The sequence below is a fragment of the Limulus polyphemus genome, unplaced genomic scaffold (genome assembly GCF_000517525.1).
Source record: "Limulus polyphemus unplaced genomic scaffold, Limulus_polyphemus-2.1.2 Scaffold617, whole genome shotgun sequence".
NCBI lineage: Eukaryota > Metazoa > Arthropoda > Merostomata > Xiphosura > Limulidae > Limulus > Limulus polyphemus.
In genome coordinates this window covers 5,088-16,967 of record NW_013666227.1, presented here as the reverse complement: position 1 = coordinate 16,967, position 11,880 = coordinate 5,088, and positions in this window count along the sequence as shown.

Here is an 11,880-nt window from a genome sequence, read left to right as displayed (position 1 = left end):
AAAGATGGTTAATATTAATCCTTCAAAAACAATGCAAACAAGATAGTAGGGATGGCATTTGCATCATCTCTACACAATAGCACAGGCAAGAATTAACATATAGCAATATATATATAACTATTCAATCACAATTGAGTTTAATTTATCCTATTTTTATCTGTTGACATTCTATTACACTGTGTGCCTGTGCTATTATGTAGGGATGATGCAAATACCATCCCTACTATCTTGTTTGCATTGTTCTTGAAGTATTGATATTAGCCATCTCTACATTAACCCCCTTTTTTGATTTTTTTTTTGTTTACTTCTACAGATTAGCTCATTAAATAGTCATAACTAGAATCAGTTAGTATAGGCCATGCTTTGGAATAAAATCTACATATGTATAAACTTATTTATTTTTTTCTAGGAAGGGGGTTAAAGTTTTCTCAATTGATTGTTAAGTATTTGTTTTCTTTGGATCCATTTCTTCCTGAAACACTTTCAATGTTTGTATATTTAATGAACCAGTTTGCATATTTTGCATAACAAAGTATTTAACATGTATTTCTGTGTATATAAGTTTATATTTTCGATACATAAAACCCACAAAATATATAGTGTGGTAAAAAGGTATTAAGAATTAAATTTCAAACGAAATTAATAAACATTATTTATGCTTTATTTTCATAATTAATGCATAAAGTGAACTTATTTGTAAATCGGTGCACAAATTCAATATAATGATAATACATTAATTTATGGTGTTTATTGCAGGTATTTTTGACATACTGCTGTGCCACTGGGGTGTGGGCGCCTGGAATGGAAAAATAAACTTAACTGCTAAAAACAAAAGTTAATGTTTATTTGTGTAATGTTGAGTTTTTTTCTTAAATACTAAATTGTTACTACACGTAAATGTGCCAACATACTCATTTGTCATGACTGCTTTTCATAAAACAAATTTCAATATATTTCAATACAAGACATTCATTCAGTATCGTGCAGTTTATATTTCATTTGTGTGCAAACGCCAGAGTTAGCATGACTTTCATCTTATCTTTGGATGAAATATCCCCGCCATTTTTACCTTCTTACCTCCGCCATCGAAGGTAATGGAGGTTATGTTTTCATCCCTGTGTGTGTTTGTGTTTGTCAGCAGGATCTCTCGAAAACGGCTCAATGAATTTGGACGAAAGTTCGTATACATTTGGACTATGACCCAACTTAGAAGTAATTAGGTTTTGAATGGGGCCAAGGTCACAGTAAGGTCATGAAAATAAAATAAAAAATCCCAATCTGTTAACATGGACACCGATTTTTCACACTATTTTTGCCCTACAACTCAGTCAAAAATGATCGGATTTTAATCAAACTTGGTGGACATATATAAAATACGATTCCTTGTTGTACTGCCAAAAATGGTCCGTGTCTGTTGATAACGATGGGCATACGGATACACTTTCGTTATTTTTTTAGGGCCGAATATGATCAACGCTGCGTGGCGGAGGCATGCGCTCTACTGAGTGACCCTCTAGTTTTAACTAGGATTATTACAACAGTTCTGATCTGCAGAACAACTCAATGAGTTAGTGTCTGTGGACTGTTTTATTATAAAGTTTCATTTTGTTTTTGCACATCCATCCGGTGCTCAACAGTAAGTTAGAAACTTATAACGCTAAGAATTAATAATTTGATCCCTGTAGTGGGCACAGCACAGGTAACCGGCCTATTGTGCAACTTTAAACATAACAACAAGCAAACAAAAATTGTTATTATTTTGCTCTTCTGAAAGTTTGTGTTTGTGTTCAAGTATGAATAATAATATGCGATTACATGGGCGCTCCTGACATCTCATCTGAAACAACTGTAGTCTTTACATTTTGCTTAAACAATTTTAATCTCTATCTCTAACGTTTAACTGTTTCAATCATAAAAGACAGTGTATTTTGATAGTGTTAATTACTTAAGTTTTAGTTACTTCCTGTATTGTGTTACAACAAAAATTTGTAATAAACATATTATTAAACAAACAGTGCATAATGCCAAATAATATCATATTTTACAGCTATGATACCTATCTAATTGCAATGTCACAGTGACATATGGCTAAACTTTAACTGTAAAGACCCTGGAACAGTAACTGACAGTAAATTTGTGCTAAAATATTTCATACTTCTTGTACATTTTTTTTACATGAAAAAGTTTCCACCTGGTGGCTCAACGGAAAGTCAGAGAACCTATATCGCTAAAATTTAGGTTTCGATACCCGCGGCGAGCAGACCATAGATAGCCCATTGTGTATATTTGTGCTTAACAACAAACATACAAAGTGAAAAAAAAACTAACTTGAATTTGCATCAAAAATTACATAGTAAAACATACCAAAGATAATTCCAGTGCTTTTAACATTTAGTTTTTACAGCATTACGTCACTGCTTTTTGTTTTTTAATCCGTAAGGAATCTGCAAAACTCGAGTTTTTTTGTTCAGTTTCGAGATTTTAAAATATTGTCTCGTCTGGGAAGAAAATAATTACTGCAACTCAACATTTTGGCATAATTTCAAGTTTTACAGAAAAACATGTACAGGTAAATAAAAATAAGTTAACAAACATTGTTCGATAGGCCGCCAATATGGTAGGACGTCAATTTTTTGTGATGTCATCCTTAATGAAATAGATGAGACACTGCTGTAAACTAATTAAAGCACCTCCGCAAAACCCCTGTCAGTGATTTACAAATTTTATAAGTTAATACGTCAGAAAACTGTTAGGGTGGTGTGTCTTAGGAATTAAGCTGAAGTTAATGCAACTTCATTCATCTGCCGGTGTTCACGGAACAGGAGAACTCGGATCCAAACAACAACACAATACAATCTAATAAATATCGTAATACCTGTCTTCTTTTATTAGGCATTTATAGATTTAGGAAATAATAATGTTACATGTCGATCAACCGTTAAAACCAAAATTTTGGTCATTTCGTATGCTTATCTCCGATTAAACATGTATACATATGTATGTATTTGTGTGTATTTATTTCTTTAGTGAATTTCGTGCAAAGCTATTCTAGGGCTATCTGCGCTAGATGCCCCTAATTTTGAGGTGATAGACTAGAGGATAGACAGCTAGTCAACATCACCCACTACCAACTTTGGCTACTCTTTACCAATGAACAGTGAAACTGACTGTCACATTAAAACGCCTCCATGGTTGAAGGGGCGAATACATTCGGTGACGGGAATCAAGTGCCCTAACCACCACGCCATTTATATATATATATATATATATTGCCGTTATTTTCTGAAGCTGAGTAAATATTTATTTTATATATATATTTATAAACAAAACAGCAAAATTTCTTATCTTATTTTACAGGTAAAATTCCTGTGTATGTTTTATGTATTTTAATTGACTTCCTATAAACAAAACTCTACAGTTGAAAAAAAAAAACAACAACACGACTTTGATTTTGAAGTATCTTTAAAGTTAGGCTTAAGAAATTACAACTTCGCCTTCAAACAAAGCCGCAAGAGGTTGTTAATCTTTTAAATTTGCTAATACCTCTTGATGAGACTTCCTGAACAAGTTCGGTCTTTTTACTAATGTATGTTCCTCCAAAATGAGTATAGCTCGTGAAGGAAAACACGCTGAGAGCAATCTATCTTTAGAGCATCATCAAGCTGCTGCCAAGATAACAACTTGTTTTTGTCGCATCTTTACAGAGCCACACTTATTTTACTTAAGTACTTAAGTACAATACCATCCATAAGTCTGTTTGACTCGCACATTAATTCAATCTGTCTTTTTCTTATTGCTCTTTAAGTAAGTTTGCTATAATATTACAACAAAAGGCATTCCTGAAAATTACTGCACCGTAAATCTCTTACCAACTAATGTATCTTATATAACAAACAAATAAAACAGCACGTGTTATAAAAGATCTTAATATCGAACGTCCTGATGACAACATTTTCAGGAGGCAAACATATTTACATACAAAATACAAATATATATTCACGCGCATATAAAAAACATGCATCTCAAAACAACATGCAGGCAGATACTTGTTGTTTTCCCACTCTCTCCCCTCCCCAAACAAAGACTATAGTGCTTTGGCACTTTAACCCCCCCCCCAAAAAAAGAGCTATAGTGTGTTACTAAGTTATATACACCCCAAAAACGTAATGACACTTTGCCAAGTTATATTGTAGTCAGGCTATTCTTGAACTGATAATTTAACTGAAGACCTGAAACCCAATTCTAAACTTTTTTTGAATCTGTTGTCGAGTTAACAGATATCCCTACAGCTTGTCACATAAAAACTGGTCTTGCTATGGGCATCGCCACTAACGTCTCGTTTATGAATATTGACATTGCCAGAGTATATTCTCAAGTTGCGGCAATGCCAAATGTTTTCCCATTTACTTGATATATATAGAGACATTGCCACATTAACTTTTATTACTATATTCAATAGGAAAATAAATAGACATGAAAATATCCATAAGTAATCGACTTTTTCAAAGCTACACGAGGGCTATCTGCGCTAGCTGTCCCTAATTTAGCAGTGTAAGACTAGAGGGAAGGCAGCTAGTCATCACCACCCACCGCCAACTCTTGGGCTACTCTTTTACCAACGAATAGTGGGACTGACCGTCACATTATAACGCCCCCACGGCTGAAAGGGCGAGCATGTTTGGTGGGATGGGGGATTCGAACCCGCGACCCTCAGATTGCGAGTCGAGTGTCTTAACCACCTGCCATGCCGGGCCTACCAACACAATGAACTATCTACATCTCTCTACGGCGGGGAATCAAACCCTGAACTTGTAGTTTTCCGGTGGACTAAAACACTGTACCATATCATATATATATGTATTCAAAACTTTTGCTGTATTTCTTAATGATATTATCAACAGTTTGTTTACTGAAGGAAAAAATTAACACCTTATCAAACCAATCGCATACACTATACAAAGAGAATGTTGAAAGCCTGGAATGGTTTGTTTGTTTAAAGTTAAGCACAAAGCTACACAATGGGCTATCTGTGCTCTGCTTACCACGGGTATCGAAATCCGGTTTTTAGCGTTGTATGTCCAAACGCGAAATTCAAAAACAAACAAACAAACAATCGCCTGACAATTCAGAAAAAATAAAAGTATTGCGATATCCGACAACAAATTAAGTTGGACTTATGTTCCAAGGAAATAAAACATTTTAATCTCTTAGTAACCCAAACAGGTTTACTACAGTTGCACCAGAATAATTGATTTCGTGCTCGAGTTGTGTAAGAGCATCATTTAGATGAATTGTGTTCGATGTAATCCAATCACTGCTGAGAGAATGAACGCAGTTCTGTAACGTAAAGTAATTATGCGATGCTATATATGTTTAAGCATTAAACTATCAGTTTCAAAGGAAATGCAAAGCAAGTAGAAAAGTTAATTGGTTAACAATGCCTAAATGCGTCTCTATATCAAAACATATTTCGTGTTTAGAGAAATCAAATAATATTACAACCAACTAACTGTTCCAAATTATGATCAATTGATAAATACAAAATTCCCAATATTATATACTTTATAGAATTATTTTTAGACATAGAAAATGGGGAGATGTGAATAGAAATTTCGTGAAAAATACAAAATAAAATAAACCTACAACTTTTTAGTTATTTCTTTTTTGTTTGTTTTTTCACCTCAGATAAAGTATATTTGATTTAAACATAACAAATAATTTAAATAACATGAACAACGTAAGTCTGTAAGTAGCCTGAAAATTTTTATATGTTGTTAAAACACAAATAAATTAGGCAATTTTCCCATTATGTTCAATGCTGAATTTAACTTCGCTTTAATAAAACAAGTCATAGATGTTCTACTCCATTAACGCCATTTTATATAGGCCTAATAACACACAAACCCGAACAGGCATAAAATACGGCTTTAAGTTTATAAGGTAAACTCCTGATGAATAAACTTACACAACACTGAAGCTCCAAAATCAGTTTAATCATAGAATTATCATATGTTACTAGTTGAGGATAATTTCTGTATATATATGTAAAATAATTTTGTTATCTGGGCCTGATTAAAATCTCAGCGGACTCATAGGCAACTTCAGTTCTGTTTATCTCCTTTATCCTAAAACCCTCTTTTTTTCATTAAACTTTTACACGGAAATATAACTTTTTACCACATTCTTTTAAAATACTACAGTTTCCAACTTAAAAAATATTTGAGTAAGCTATTAAAAAACACTGTGGGCCTCTTGACACTGAGTTGTTTTGAAAATCCGGCTTTGGATATTATCGAATCACACACATATACACACATAATCTCGAACCCTAAACTTAGAGTGACGCTAGGTAGTGTACTGTAAAATTATTACTTAATGTGATTGATTGGCTTCCGTTTAAGGACATTAAAAAATCAATATCACTATTTTAATGATATTAGACTTCCATAGTGAAAGTTCGCAGTTTACTCAATATGTGAAGAACGCAAAGTTAAATCAATTTTCGTCAAAGTCTAACCTTACAACAATTCTAAAGAACAAAATTAAATTAAAAGACAATAGACCACGGCTGTTTAAATGCACCTTTTAATAAACTCTTAAAATATTTTATTATAATGTAAACAAACTAGTTATAGTCAGAGAAGACGGTTTATTAAAGTATTTGAAGACTTTGAAAATGAAATATAATTATATTTTCAAGAACGATTTATTTTTTATGTAAAACTTGAATAGGTACACAATTTTAATAACACCGAAAGTCTACCTTTATTGACATTAAACTTCCAAAGAATATGTCGTCATACTAGTTACCAAAAAACGCTTAAACATAATATATTATATAATATAAAATCCATGTGAACAAAAAGTGTCTCTATCTTCTGAACGACTGGTTAGAATTATTCAGAATATTTCAAGGCAATTTAATTCGGGAAGACTGTCAGTGTTAAAGCTGTGTTCCACTGTTAAAACCAGGGGATGACGTTCTTTCAAACAGGTTCAGTCTATTAAAGGTACATGTGTTTTTTGTTAATAATAACTAACGTTCTAATAACTAACGTTCAACTATAATTCCCAGTGAATCATGATCTTTCACTCGACACAGCTAAGTCTCTTGCTTAAAAAAATCTAGAAAATAACGTTCAACAGAGAATGTTGGGCTATTCTAGTGTTTAACACATTCAGTCTACTTAATACACTTATTTTGTTATTTTTTATCTAAAAATACCAGAAGACGAATTTAATGCCAGATAAGTGGTCATGTTTCACAACGCATATGTAGTTTGTATATACCAAGAGATGATTAATTTTGGATTCCCGGAATGAATTTTCATATCAATATACCTCATGGCCTTCATCTTCCTGTTATAATATGTGTGAACTTCTATTATCGTGACACTTTGACTCCAGCTGTGACACCTGATGACTTTTAAAAACACCATGTACCAGTGCATAATGTGATTTCATACATATATTCAGTGGATTGTTTGTTTGTTTGAATTTATGCAAAAAGCTACACAATAGGCTACCTGTGCTCTGCCCCCCACGGGTATCGAAACCCGGTTTCTAGCGTTGTAAGTCCGCAGACATACCGCTGTGCCACTGGGGGGCATATTCAGTGAAAATTAGAACTCATTACAGATAGCTCTGTCACTAGGTGAACACCTTTCAGGTGTAGAATGCGCACCTAGATGTCAAATTTAGAAATTTAACTAACAAATAATTATTCTAGCTTTATGTCAAATATTTTAAAATTGATATTTTGCTTTTTTCCGTTAATTCAGCGTAATTTGCAAAAGAAAAATGAAAAACGAATTTCCAACTCTCATTTCTGTGCATTCCGAGAAGTCTTGCTGTTAAATAATACGTTTATTGATTTTTTGTAGAATTGTTTTATACAACCTAGAGTATAGATTAACATTTGCTAAAAAAATATCATCCTTTCAAAACATTTGTCAGCCTTTGCTCTGTTTTTTTATGCTTAATAGCCTGAAGTTGTGAACATTGGAATCGGCAAACAAATATCAAAATAAATACATAATTAAGTTGAAAATGAGTTGAAATTAACTGGATATAAAAATGGAAATTCCTGATCAACGAGTTGCAAGAGTGACGGTCAAATTCCACTATTCAGTGTGACAAGAAAAGCCAAAGAGTTGGCGATATGTATTGTTCACAAGCTGTCTTCCCTCTAGTCTATCACTTCAAAGTCACTGACGGCTGTTACATATAACTCGCTAGTAGCTTTTCGCAAAATTCAACAAAACAAACAAACAAGCTAATCAACAATAGAAAAAAATATATTTTACGACGAATGTATTATATTTTGAATGACTTTGTTTAAGTAGTCTCACTACAAAATATTGGAAATTTCACAGTCTGAAAATGATAAAAATACTAAACTGAATGATATCAATTTTAAGCCAAAACTAGATACCATTCAATAAGTTTATATTAAGTTTCTTGCGAATCGGTTAAATGTTTCGACTTTGAGAAAGAACAAATCAGAAGATAACATAACACACTTAAAACAAAGGACTATTTGACCTACAATATGGTCCTTATGCACTCACTACTAATACCGGCTCGGCATGACCAGGTGGTTAGGGCGATCGACTCGCAATCTGAGGGTCGTGGGTTCGAATCCCCGTCACACCAAACATGCTCGCCCTTTCAGCCGTGGGAGCGTTATAATATGACGGTCAATCCCACTATTCGTTGGTAAAAGAGTAGCCCAAGAGTTGGCGGTGGGTGGTGATGACTAGGTACCTTCCCTCTAATCTTACACTGCTAAATTAGGGACGGCTAGCGCAGATAGCCCTCGTGTAGCTTTGCGCGAAATTCGAAATTCATTCACTACTAATAAAATTAATAATTTAGACCTGCTATTTGTTATTGTGTAAAATGCTGATCTCTACGACTGAGGATCACGAGTCATTCTATAAGTCAATTTTTCTGTTAGAAAAATAAAGCTGTCTTAACTAATATCTAGCCAGTCTTTTCCGAATCTTAAGTTTATGTACTCTCGTCCTATTATCTTCAGGATATAGCACAGCAAGATCAGAAACTTTATCCTATCAGTTCCTCAGATAATCTTGTAAACTTCAATCAGACCATTTCTTGTTTTTCACTTTTCCTTTCTTAAGAAAAACTTAGGAGATTATCGTAGCCATTCCCTGTATGAAAACTCTCTCATCCCATAAATCATCTTAGTAGTCTTTTTCTGAACCATTCTCAGGAAGTTAGTATCCTTTCTTTGGAGACCAAAACAGTACACAGTATGCCAATTGAGGCCTAACAAGTGATTTGTTTGAAAATAATTACCTCTTTTGACTTGTAATCGGTGTGTCTATAAATACACTCTAAAATTCTATTAGCTCTACTACTAGCAAAACAGCATAGATTCAATGGCTTCAGTTATTTATACACTGCTATACCAAAATCCTCTTCTTTAGTTGTGCTGTTGAATGGCTTTCCATCTTTATTAAACGTGTGAACGAAATTATGGTAAACTAAATGCATAAATTTATACTTACTGTAATAAAAGATTATTTGTCAACTATTTTTCCAGCTTACCAATAAATTAATGTTATTCTGTAACATCTCATTATTTTCAATACAGCTAAAAATACCGAAGTTTTAATGTAATAACCAAACTTTATTAATTTGATAATTATGCTCCTAAAAAGTTTTAAACCAAATTTATACTGAAATTCATGCAATTTCGTAAAATATTTCGACTGTGAAAAAACAAAACAAATCAGTGGATAACACAACATACTAAATTCCAAGGACCATTTCACCTTCAAGACAGCTCTTGTGCTCTCACTATTTAGAAAATTGACATTTTTAATCTATTATTTGTTACTCAGGAAATCAGCGATTCTCCATGTGATATTTGAGCAATACACAAACATTTTATGAAATATTAACTTCCGGACTGGTGCAGAGTCAGTAGAAACTATTTTGTCGCTTTTAAAATTCATAATCTTCCGAGAGCTATAGAATGTCAGTTTGTTTGTTTGACGTTAAGCACAAAATTAAACAATGGGCTATCTGTGCTCTGCCCACCACTGGTATCGAAACCCGATTTATAGTGTTGTAAGTCCGCAGACATATCGCTGTGCCACTGAAGGGGCTAGGATGTCAGTGTCTTGTCTACAGAGGTATACAGAACTCTGTTCGTTTATTATATAAACGTACTGAGCTTCTACTGTCCATAATCAAACACGGATCATCTGCTTATACATCGCTTTCCCTTTCTTTAAAGGCCAGTATCTAGAGTTCTGTTTTTCGAGTTGTAGACTTCTGAGACAATAAAACCTATTGTACTGAAAACATGTTTCTGTGTTGTTGTTTTTTATTCTTAATATGATATTCTATTGCATCAAATAATTCATGTTTCATTCCAAGCTTCTCCTACGGGATACTTAACTCTACAGAGGGTTACTTAAAGATTATGAAAACGTATGTGAATTATTCACCGTTTCCTTGCAAATGTCGGAATCATTATAAAACTTTCGTCACATGATACATAAACATCTAGGCCCGGCATGGCCAGGTGGTTAGAGGGCACTCGATTCGCAATCTGAGGGTCGCGGGTTTGAATCCCCGACCCACCAAACATGCTCGCCCTTTCAGCCGTGAGGGCGTTATAAGTCGCGGTCAATCCCACTATTCGTTACTAGCCCAAGAGTTGGCGATGGGTGGTGATGAGTAGCTGCCTTCCCTCTAGTCTAACACTGCTGCTAAATTATGGACGGCTAGCGCAGATAGCCCTCGTGTAGCTTTGCGCGAAATTGAAAACAAACAGACAAACATAGACATCTGTCTTGCATATATATAGGGAAACCGCGATGATTGGACATATAAAATGACTTCAACTATTAACCGGTGCCTAGGAAGGTCTAGAAATATTTTGTTTTGTTTGTTTTTTTCGAAACGATATACAGGGTGTCCAAAAACTCTGGAACCAAAGGAGATTTGCAGCTTTTCTTAATTTCAGATACATGACTGATTATGGTGCTGTCAAAGCATGAGAATGTCGAATTAATCCTACTCTTAATACAAACTTGTTTCAACTTACAAGGACAACATGTAAAACACATTCTGCAAAATTGTAGACTATTCGGACACCCTGTACAGAGAAAGATATATAGAGCACATTTTGAAGAAGAGAATCTTCATTGTACTTTGTGGGAGCAGAAGAACTTTCATGGCAGAGCGCTTAGGGCAGCAATGACCTCCAAAACCAAAATCCATGTTAATCAGGAACAACTTCTTCATTCACAAAATTAAAGTTGTGGTTTTCCTAGGACTCGGGAACTATTATAATGAAGCTGGGAATATCTGCTTACGCCGCTAAAAATACCATGAATAAGTATTTCAAGTTGACGAAAGCTTACAAGTCTTGGAAACCAGAAATACCATTTGACAACCAGTTTCTCAAATCCCTTGATGCACTTCTACTTAAATGTGAACTTATAAGTAGTAGACCTCAGACGTTTGAAAAGGTTTTTCGTTGTACAAAACTTAAAGATAGCTTTAATGTACGGAAACATCTGTTAGCTGAGTTCTTGCACAGATATTAAAATATAACGTTGATAAATGGAAACATCGGCTCATGTAGATATTTTTGATCTTGAAGGTCGAGTTGTTCAAAACTTGAAAATAGCGTTGATAACTGGACCAATTGTTGGTTGAGATGTTGCAAAAGAAATATCTGCTGAAGCTTTTCGCCATACACTAATCATAGCAGAACCGTCTGGAAAATGATTTATAGGAAATAGTACAGCTTATAAAATGAGTCAGATCAACCGTAGGCCGGTAAGGCAATCATTGATTGGCATGTCCTTTAGCCAATCAGGAATGTCACAGACCTAC